This window comes from Alosa sapidissima, chromosome 5 (assembly GCF_018492685.1).
Source record: "Alosa sapidissima isolate fAloSap1 chromosome 5, fAloSap1.pri, whole genome shotgun sequence".
Classification (NCBI taxonomy): domain Eukaryota; kingdom Metazoa; phylum Chordata; class Actinopteri; order Clupeiformes; family Clupeidae; genus Alosa; species Alosa sapidissima.
The window spans coordinates 16,885,516-16,897,586 of record NC_055961.1 but is presented as its reverse complement, the minus strand read 5'-3'; positions in this window follow the sequence as shown (position 1 = coordinate 16,897,586).

Here is a 12,071-nt window from a genome sequence, read left to right as displayed (position 1 = left end):
GACTCATGCTTAGTTTTGACAACAAAACCCACACATTTTAAAACCCCAAAAGTCCATTAGGTCGTCTATTCATCCTTCCATCCAACCCTCTCTTTCTCTGTTTCTTTATTATTTCCCCCTCTCCCCAGTCCAGTCCAGTCCAGTCCAGTCCAGTCCCTGCTGTTGGGTCATATTTCATGTGTGTCTCTCGTCCCCTCCTCCCTCACCACTCTATTTCACACCTCTCTGCTCCAGCATCCTCCATTTGACCTCTGTGCTCTCCAGGTCAAGCCTGAGTGGTGCCACAATTACTGTAAAAAAAGACCCACAAGACAGATGACCCTTAAAGCAAATTATGTCAGGGGTCTAATGCTTTAAAGGACATGTGAGAGTGCTTAAAGCCAATGACTTGTCAGCACGCGCGCACACACACACACACACACACACACACACACACACACACACACACACACACACACACACACACACAGAGGGGGCTTTTAGTTGGTATATGTTATTTGGTATATATGGTATGGATCATTATTTTGTTAACTAATGGATAATTCTGTGTAACTTCACTTGTTTAACTGTCACTAAAATCTCTGTCTTGTGATTGTGCACTATTTGTGTGGTCTTTTCAATGATCTCTTTCCAACAGTAATAACAGAAAAAAATTGTTTTGTTTAGTAACATGACAGATTTTCTTTGTTTCACTCACCCTCCCATATACTCACACACCCTGACCCTATAACCATTCGTTTCTGTAGTATCCAAAGCAATCAAGGTGTAAACCCACACCTGATTTCATCATTCTAATTCATTATCTAATCAACCCATTGCAACTCATCATTTAGGCCACTGGAGGGCACTATTGCTTCATGGCAGAATAGGTGTTCTGCAATCTTGTTCACAATGGATGCATTTCTTGTGATAGGATCCACTGAAATGGCAGTCTCTGGGCAGGACTGACTGTTAATCATGGTCCCTCGAAAATTTGCATCATCCCACTTAGCATGTTATTCACTGATTGAGAATTCCTCCTCCACTTGTGTTTGAGGCCCTGTGTTGAGATTACAATCAGAATCACAGGCACCTTTGAAGGGGATTCAATCAAGTCCTCTAGCCACTGAATGCCCTAAGAAATTAACTGGCATCAGAAAGCCAAAAAAAAAAAATGTCTGGTGAAATTCACCTCTTCATTTTACATATCATAAGTAAAAAACCTTGAGGACATCTATCATTCTGCTCTCCAACTTTCCACAGCTGTGAATGCCTGTACCGAAGATAAAGTAGAATGAAGAAGCTCCACATATTTCATACCGGCCTCAGAGCTGAGAGCGAGCAGGCCCACATACACATACTGACTGAAGCTGTCGGAGAGATGAGGAAGTGCTGGGAGAAGTCTCCTGTTCTTGCTTTTGAAAACTCCTTTGAAACAGCACTCTTCTCTCTCTCTCCATCTCTCTCTCTCTCTCTCACACACACACACACACACCCTCTCTTCCTCCTATGTGCTTTGATTTGATTGTGCTGGAGCCAGCATGCATTGTGAAGCTGCCTGGGGCTAGTAGAAGTGAAATCACACACCACTGTTTTGTTTTCCCTGGATGTGCTGTCATGTTAACACACCTTTTTAAACACTGATTCCCTCTGCCCCTCTTCATTCCCTCAACACCTGCGTGTGTGGAAAGTATAACAAGTGACAGGGGAAAGAGGGGAAGATATGTACCGCTGGATAATGATATGAACAGGTTATTCGATTTTTGCTTGAATAACAAAGGGGTCAACTTGGCGAGTTTGCGCGTTGTTGAGGATATTGGATTACACAAGCAGGTCCGCGTCCAACTGCCGTTAAGCTGCAAAGTGAGTGGGTGGCGAACGTTTTAGAGTGATTGCATGTCAATGAGGCAGTTTGACCTTTCGCTGACTGAGCGTGCTTGGTGAGTGGTGTCTCCTTCCAGTGGCAATCACCCCACCCCCCCCACAAAAAAAAACAAATCGAAATCGAAACTCATTTATGCCATAATTCATGCTTTGATTTGATAATTGACATCTGTTTAGTGGTCCCGGGCGGCGCTGGCAACCAGAAAGTGTCCGTCCGAGTTTAGCCAACTTTCCATGCGTTAATGACTGATGGGCATGTGTGCAGAGTTAAGAGCTGATTCTGATCTTTACAACAAACATCAAAATTATGAGCTGTGACGGTCCATGTGGCTTAGATTTCCAGTCCGTGTGCACGGGTGCCAAGTCCAGACGCTTTAGAGCAGCAGCGGCATACTAAACGGAGAATGGAACCCGCATGTCCACCCCCCAACACACATACACACACACACACACACACACACACACACACACACACACACAGACACACCACCCCCTCTTTTCTGCCAGGACTGACAGGAACAAGCCCAAGAAACTCTGTCATGGAGCCAGAGAGTTACATCAGGCCTCTGATCTCCTGCACCAATTACTAAATGGTTGTGTTGATTTAAAAAAAGAAAAAGCTCTCATGGGATTTTAAATCAACTCCAGCATTTTTGAGTGTTTTTAACTGCTTGTGTGTGTGTGTGTGTGTGTGTGTGTGTGTGTGTGTATTGTGTCTATGTGTGCATCAGTATGTGTGTATATGTGTGTGTGTATTGTGTCTATGTGTGCATCAGTATGTGTATATACGTGTGTGTGTGTGTATACGTGTGTGTGTGTGTGTGTGTGTGTGTGTGTGTGTGTGTATACGTGTGTGTGTGTGTGTACGTGTGTGTGTGTGTTTGTGTGTGCCCTCTTGCCTATCTGTGTGCGTGTACCCGCCTGCACCATATTAAAACAATCTGCGCTGCAAATCATGCCCTCAGTGAACTGGCTCCCCTCTTGTCGGCTATTTACAGCCTCGCACAATCGAATTAACATATTTCTTATTCCAGACCCCTCAGCCAACATTTAGCTGTAATGCGTTGCAGCTCTCCGACTAGACCCCCCTTTCCCTGAAGCATTACCTCATGTCTTCCCATTTCACCGGAGTTGAAGGCTCGCCGGCCCGCTTTACGATGTTATTCCATTTCATGCTAATGCGTCTGGACGCGTGAAATTATGCCCTTCCAAAATTAGCAGTTTTATTGTCCAATTAAGTGCACTGCTAAGGTTAGAGTTGAGAGGAATGCCATTAACCCCTCTCGTCTGGAGGCGGTGGAAGTTAGCGGGCAGGTTAGCCGCCGCGGTTCAGGCTATGAGCTCCAGGAGTCAGCTCTCTGCTCTGCCGCGCCACCTGTGAGGTGTTAAGAAAAGACTGCTGAAAGACTAACACCTGCCTGCTACATGATGGGGAATGGTAATGCTTAGACACGTTGATACAAAACTCTCTCTAACATCTCAAACTGCCGTCAGAGGATTTTCTTGTGCAGGATCAAAGCAGAGTCTCCTTAACTGATGAAGACATATGATCCCTAAAAAAACCTGCACTGGCATCTCAACTTCTTTTCGGGTCCGTGCAAGTATTTCAGTAGCTCAGCCATTCTAGGTCAGATTATTAAATTCAGTTGTTGGCTCTTACACAATAAGATATTGATCTTAGATATGCAGTATACTCAACACAGCCACACAAGCCCTTTACAGTATTATGTACCCATTACAGTACCCTTTACAGTATGTACCCATTACAGAGGAACACCAAGTACTGGAAGTGAAATAAATGGAGACATACTAGGCCCATGTGTGGACAGCTCTGCCCACTGAACCGAGAGGTGAAAAGTGTTGCCTCGTTAGCTCAGCTTTCTCTCAGGTGGAAATCACCGTGGGGTGTTGAGCGGGCCTGCATGCCACCCCCGGCTCAGGTGACGGTACGGTGCTGCAGCCCCTTTGCGCGCCCGGAGTGTGATCCGCCGCTGAAGACCAGTCAATTAAAGGCATTGGTGGAGGGTGCAGAGGCGGCCGGACCTGCTGCTGCTCAGCCATCATTACCGGCCCTATTAGCCCACAGCTGACAGATGTTCACCAGGGAACGTGTCTCAGAGATAGCAGGTGCACCGCTCCAGCCGTATGTGTGTGTGTGTGTGTGTGTGTGTGTGTGTGTGTGTGTGTGTGTGTCTGTGTCTGTGTGTCTGTGTCTGTATGTGTGTGAGAGAGAGAGTGTGAGTGTGTGTGTGTGTGTGTGTGAGAGAGAGAGAGAGAGAGAGAGAGAGAGAGAGAGTGAGTGTGGATGTGTGTGAGAGAGAGAGTGTGTGTGTGTGTGTGTGTGTGTGTTTGTGTGTGTGTGTGTGTGTGTGTGTGTATGTGTGTGTGTGTGTGTAGATATCTAGACTGTTGCTCATTAATTTACTGTCAAAAAAGGGTGTGTGTTTGCGTGTGTGTGTGTGTGTGTGTGTGTGTGTGTGTGTGTGTGTAGAGCAGGAAATGGGTGACAAGGCTATGGCATCAGTTTTGGTCAGTAGATGTGAGTAATCAGGGATTTTGTGCGGCGGAGGTGGTCAGGTGGGCATTTGGTAATGGGAAGGAAAAGAGTTCTTCCTGATCCAGCACTAGGCCTGTCAGTCAGTGGTCACTGTCATGGCAAACTGACCGACAGACAACTATGTCATGGAAAGCTAACAGACAAAGAAAATGTTGCACAGTGTTTTTTTTAAATGTCATTTGATAGAGATTGCTGTGCAATCTTCCCCAGACAGTGATTTATCATTTGCCACGGTTGCAATCCTCTTTATATTTACAAGGCACTGAAGCATATTGATCATCTTCTGTCAGACCACAGACTGACGACAAAGTTGTTATTTTACTACTGCTGATGTTTTCGCTTAAATTTAACCAACCATTGAGGCTATATTGTGCCTTCCTATGTATAAATAAGTGAGCCTCATATTAAATATTCATTGTGTGCTTCAGATTGTAAACGCCAAATGAGCACAAGCTGATGACAAATAGCCCCAGTAATCTATGCATTAACTACTCGTATGAGGATTCCAGACTATGATATGTAAAATGCCCACAGCAGCGTGTGGAAAGGCAACCATCACACTGAGCTAATTAGCACAGGGTCTGAGGCATGTTTACATTTGTGTTTCCTTTTAAAGATGGGATCCATTACAGCCGAGTGAGGAGCTCTGGAGGGAGGAAACGTGTTGCGCTCTCTCTCCAAGTCCTCCATGCACACACACACACACACACCTCCATGCACACACACACACACATGCTTGCCAATTAGTCACAGAAAATACATTTAAAAAGTCTCCTGGTTCTAAGTGTTTCAGCAGGTAGAAAGCTTGAAATGTGGAAAAAACAAGTCTTCTGTGATTGGCGGTGGATGGCAAACCTGTTTTTTTTCTCCTTTCATTTTGTCTCAAATAGATGAAAAAGAAATGAAAGCTCCTCGTGCAGGAATCATACGACTTTGAAATGCACGAGACTAAAAAAAGCAGAGTTTTGATCACTGTCCTCTGCCTAGTCTCCTTAATCATTTTCCATTTTTGATACCAAACATTTTACATCCTAAAAAAAAAAAAGATTTAAGGACAAAATATTTGTACAAACTAAGTTTCAGTTGACCTTCTTCACTAAGTCTTAGAGAGTTTCTTTACAAGGATGTGTTAATCAGGAGATCATAACTGTGATACATCCGTTATCCTGAGAGGTGAATTGAGGTTCGCACCAGGAAATGAATTAAACCCAATGCCATTGGACTTTGGCCTACTATGGAATTAAGCTTTTATTCCTGGCAATGAGTCCAGCTCATCTGCTCATTTCTTGTACGCCATGCAGTAACTGAAAATGACCCTGGTTTCATTTTCATCTATTGTTTACGTCTATAGGCATGTCACAATGGCATGCTATGGATAGTGAATTTAGTTTTGTCTTTTGGTTTAAGGTTATGCCATACTTCTGTCAGTCTGTCTATTAGAAACGTGGAGAAATAGGCCTTATACCTCAGACATTAGACACCTGGAGATAAATCTAGACCACTGTGATACCATCAACCCAAAGTAGCATCTACTCACGTTAGGGTGTGATGCGGAGGTCACATACATTTACATTGCACTAGTCAAAACAAAACATTACATTACTGGTTTCCACCCACTTCCTTCACACACTTCCCAAGATGGACTGGACCTCCACTGGGTGTGGAGCTGAGGGACCCTTGGTTTGCATTACAGACTCATGCTAATGATAGTACTGAAGGATGTTAAGACCAGAGATGAATGCAGTATTCAGAAGATAAGTATAAGTCTAAATGCTAGAGAATACTGGCACAGCTAAAACAACTAGACACATTTATCTTTGCTGCACAGTGCCTATGGCTTGCACCACTGGTGCGAACAGAAGACTTTTCCAGAAGGGATAGCTCTAATTAAGGCGATAGTGTTTGATATCTTTGTACTTTAGTGAGCGCAACTATAGAGATTTGAAATCAAGGCTTGAGTTTATGTATGCAGCAGTCTCATCTGGGGAACATGCTTTTTTGTAGTGGAGAACCATTTGCTATAAAATGCCAAAGGGAAGACACAGATTGAAGTAAAATCATTACACATTTATTGGCCTATATCCACAGCTTTTAAAGTAACTTCTCTGAATTACACTTGCGTAACCAAAGTGGATTAATGCTGGTGAGTTACTATAATGATGATATATGATTTATAGACAAAGGGGGCTCAGTGCATTATTTTACACCCTAGTTTAAATGTACATACTTTTAAAATGGGTCCCCCTAAGGGGAAGACAGATGCTCTGTGGTGTCTCTGGAAAATTATTAGTCCACTTAAAAGGAACCTTTCCTCGTTGTCGTGACCCTGTTCAGATTGGAACCATTCCTCTCCCCCCATCCCTGTACCATTTCTCTGGAACTTTTCCATGTTGTCCCCGGACCCAACAGATGGCTGCCAAATGTGGTGCAGATAGCCATATTAATAGCACAATTACAATGTGCTACATCAAGATCTTGTCATTAACGTTGTGATTTAAAAAGCAATTATGGCGTTTGATTATCATGGGCCTCAGCGAAACAGTGTTATTTTGTTGTTGCCCCCAGGCACCATTTTGTGGCAGATTGATCTCCACAGTGAAGGCACTGGTGTGCTCACCCTCCTAACTGACTGTCACTTAATTAGCTGGCATAGCATTAGCATAATAAGCCCTGTTTTCTCTCTCTGTGTGTGTGTGTGTGTGTGTGTGTGTGTGTGTGTGTGTGTGTGTGTGTGTGTGTGTGTATGTGTGTGTGCGTGCGTGCGTGCATGTAAGTGTGTGTGTGTGTGTGTGAGAGAGAGAGAGAGAGAGAGAGAGAGAGAGAGAGAGAGAGAGAGAGAGAGAGATGCAGAATGTTCAGGGAGTTGAGTGGAGACACCCCTAGAGGTCTTGAAGAGGATCCGTCCTTGGCTGACCTCTAAATTCTGGGTTGTCGCATTGAGTAGCTAGAGCCAGATGACCCAGTAATCATGCGAAGGTCCTCTGGGCTTTTTGAGTACGCTGTAGCCCTCTCAAGCCTGGCAAAACACCAGCAGAAAAGGTTACGGCCATCCTTGAGGATTAACATGACGGATGTTGATTTTCATATCCTATCTTCGTATCATTCTACTCAGTGGTGAAAGAGGAAATATGAAACAGAAAAATATGAGACATATTGGGTAAATATCAGACACCGCAGCTTGGTGCTAACTGGAATTTAATTGGAGTCTACAGAGTTCTTCTTTTACACAATCTAAAGATGTCCTTTTCTGAATGACTTTAAAAAGTGAGTCCTTGTTATTTGACTCAACAGAGAATATGACACTAAGGCAAAAAAACAAATCTTAGTGTAATTTTCTGTGGTGAATTAAATCATTAAGGCAACAATGAATGTTTGAACAATGACCTTGCTCTCATTCAGGCGCTTGAATCTTTCTCCCCCTTCTCTCTCAGCGACCTCAGCCTCTAGCACCGTCTAGCACCCTCCAACCAGCCACAGGGCTTGGTACTCAGTTTCCACGGGTCGGATAAAAGGCTAACACGATGGGGACAAAGGCGGTAAGTGCACGCTCGACAAGCGAGTGTTCGAGCTGTGCCGGCATCAGATTCGCTTTAAAAACCTGACCCTGCGGCTTGCTGGAAGGAGCCGGACTCCCGACGAGGCGGCAGGGCCCGTCGTGCGTGAGGCTTTGATCCAATCTGCCAAGCTGCTCTCATCTCAGGTGTGAAATCCCGTCTGCCTAACAACAGCTCGCTGCCCGGCGTGCTCGGCTGTGAAATTGTATCTGTTCCCCCTCCTTTCCACCACTCTCTTCCCCCTCTTCTCCTCTCTCGTCTCTCTTTCTCTCTCTCTCTCCTCACTTCTACTCTCTTCTCATCACTCCTTCTCCTCCCATTCCATTTTTTTTTTCACAGATGAAGAGGTAGTAAAAAACCCTACAATACAATGTTGTTTTACAGGTATGGGAAGTCCGAGAGCACCAGAGTGTTTTGTTCTCCTAAACTCCCTTTGGCAGCTCAACACTTTGGACTAAATTGCCCCAGGCGCTCCTAACAACACAGTTGGAGGTGTTAAGCTGAGCGCACAAGAATGTATCACAGGCTTAGTAGGGGAATGATGTTCTTGTCTTTGCTATTTATGAAAGTATGTATGTATATAGAACACTATTCTCCTATGTATGTATCTCCACTCACCAATGTGTGTGTGTGTGTGTGTGTGTGTGTGTGTGTGTGTGCTCGTTCATGGCGTGCATGTTTGCCGTTTGGCGATTAATGAGCCCACAGTGCTGGGGTCAGACGCTCGACTCTCCTGCTGGTGCAAAGCCTGCTGGGTATAATCATATATTTATTCACTTTTAACCAACATTGCCTAAGGGGATAAGAATACACTGAAGAAATGTATATATATTTGAATACCGTTCACACTCCAGCAGCCTCACTTTATTATATGTGGGAGGCCTTGAGGATCGTCTCAAGGACATGGCCTGCATTTGGTCCAAATCTGTCAGCTGATAGATGGCTACAGTACAGCTGCCAGGTAGCAGGTCCAAATGGCCAGGTATTTATATTTCCTGACAGACACTGATGATTAAACATAGGTTTCAAAGGCAGGCAGCTTGTATTCTCCATAGCTTTCCAAGGGTAATGGATGAGATTCTAAAGACTCTCGGAGAATTGAGTGGAACAAACAAGGTGCCTATGAGCCCTTTCTCAGCTGTGAGATCTGAAGAGCATGTAAGGAGTATCAAGTACAGGAGCGCCGTATAACATGCTTTTAAAAAAGTCAAACCGTCAAGAGAAATCCATCACCTTCACATCAAACACACATACACTCACTGGCGGTTGTGAGTGGGTCTTACACACAGCTTCTCCGACATGCATCATCGATTTTGCATCACAGCAGAACATGATATCAGCAGCAGAGGTCTGCGATTGGACCCCTCTCGACATGTTATATTTATACTCCCGGAGAACTGCTAGCCCGCGCGCTCAGCGCAGAGCAATGGCGGTGGATGAAAGAGGTGTGCGTCTGTCTGTGGGCGCTGGGCTGAAACTCTGTGTTTGCTGTCTCCCCCTCCAAGCTGCGCCACATTGATTACCAGCCAGGCGCGCCACAGGGAGGCAGACGAGCTCAGGCCTTGTCATCAAACATAACAAACAGCAGTTAGTGCTACCACACTGCCACAGCGATGGCAATGCTGCAGGATCTGGGCGTACAGTGGGTCTTTTTTTTTTAATATGTGTTGGAATTTTGAACCACCAAAGTTGGGCCCTTTTGTGTGTGCCTCAATCAAGTTGGAAGAGGTGTCATTTGTGAGTAAAACTGCAGAAGTAATGTGAAAAAGGAGACAAATTGTATTTATACTTGTTTTTTGAAAAGACTGGAAAAAGAGACTGCTGCTGGACTCATCTCACGGAACGGGCTGTGAAATCTAATCAGCAACTTTCTCTATGCCAGAAGGATTTCATTTTCTGTGGCACCCAAGCGGTAATTAAGCACAAATCAAATTAACAATCCGTATCGAATTAGGGATAATGAAATGCAAAATTGAAACGTTTTGCCTTCACGCCAAGCAGGTGCGGTGCACAAAGAGGCATGTGAGGACAAGAGCTCTACTTGCTTCCATATGAGCTGTGAATGTTCTTTATCACCATGACATGAGTAGCATGTGTGTCAACTACTCTACAGCAACCCCCATCTGTACTGTTAGCATAGCTGGTGCTCGTCTCAATTTTTTTGTTTAGAAAATCTTGATTTGCAAAGTTCCTACCCAAATAAATGGGTAAGGCTATTTGCACCCCTGGTACAATTAGCAGTGTATGCTATTCGTACCCTGGTGCAAATAGAAGTGAATTCTATTCGTACCCCGTTGCACACAGCAATGTGTTCTATTAGTACCCTGTCTGGTACAAATATCAGTGTATGCTATTTATACCCCTGTGCACACAGCAATGTGTTCTATTAATACCCCGTCTGGTACAAATATCAGTGTATGCTATTTGCACCCCTGTGCATTTATTCTGGCATATTGATCACACAATGTAATAATAAAAAATAAAAAAACAAGTAACATGTTTTTGTTGTTACGTAACAGGATGTGAATAGCTCAGCTGTGTCATAGACACTCTGAATAAGGCATGTTGTTTGCATCAATGTATAGTTAGAAGTGGATGCTATTTGTACCCTGGTGTATATAGTAATGTATGCTATTTACACCCTGGTGCGTGAACTAGCTAATTGTTGCAATGAAAACTTCCGTTTGAGAACCAATTTCTTGTTCAAATTGCGCGCCTTCTTTCCAGAGACGTTGTCTACAGTATGTCTATGACCACTGCACTATCTAGTTCCACAGCCAGAGGAAGTTTGCAGATGAACTTATAGTTTATAGGCCTGAGCGTCATATTCACGAAATTTCTGTAAACTAACAAACTGACAGTTGTATGTGTTCACTGAACCAAGATGAAAATATGACACAACTTTTCAATCTAAAACTTAATCTGAACAGATATTAGTGCCGAAACCTTTCAGAATTCTTCACTTTCTGCTGACAAAAAAACGAATGTCCGCCATGTTTTTATTTCACGTGAGCAACGTCTTTTTGTTGTTATGTCGCAGGGTGTGAATAGCTCAGCTGTGTGGCAAAGGCTATTCGTACCAGGGGTGTAAATAGACACTCTGAATAAATATACACATGATGAAACAACTACTATATATTGGATTATGGTGAAAATACAGAGGGGTTAATAAACACACATACACAATGCTATATAAAGTGAAGACAAATGTGGATTGTACAGGATTTCTATATGGTTGGTTTAGGATCTTACTGGAGGTTTAGATTGTCATTGTTTGCTGTATATTTGATAAATTACTGTTTTAGAGGACACTGTGACAACTCCTACAAAGCCAAAGTGCAATATCTGCATTTTTTGTGAAATTCACTTTTTTACACCAATATAAAATACCATATCCTCCGATCAATCTATTGAAATCTCATTGATCTACTGAAACATTTCCTGAAGATATAGGGGTTTTCATGTTCCAGTATCTGCTAAAATACAGTGTGAAAGACCAACAAAAAACCTGTTTTTCTCAGATAGTGCACTTTGGCTTTGCAAGGAGCTCTAGACATTTGGAGAAAACTGACATGGTGCAAGAAAATGTGTCCACCTCTCCCTGCAGGCCCTGAACCCATCCCTCTGCCTCTCATCCTGGGCCACTTCTACCACTGATGCAGTTGATTATAGACCAGCGCCTGATGATACCATTCAGCTCTTGCCTCAAGCGCGGCCACAATCACACAAGCACTCTTTATCAATTGCATAAATAGCCTGTCGGAAAACATGAAAGGAGGATGAATAAAATAGACCAGCAGAGGCTCAAGAGTGAGGGCGACAGAATGAGAGAGAGAGAGAATGAAAAGAGGAAGAGAGTGTGTGAGAGAGAGAGAGAGAGAGAATGAAAACGTGAGAAGAGAGATGAGCGCCATTATTAATATCTGACGGTTACATTTTCATATCCTTTGAAACATTTACGCATGTGTCCCCCATATTAAACTGGCAGCGGCGGTGTCAGCCCTTGATGCAGCCGGGCTCACCAGAGACATGAAAAAGGCATAATTGCCACTTAGGTCATTTGAATTGCTAACAAGGGAGCCTGACATTTCCAAATC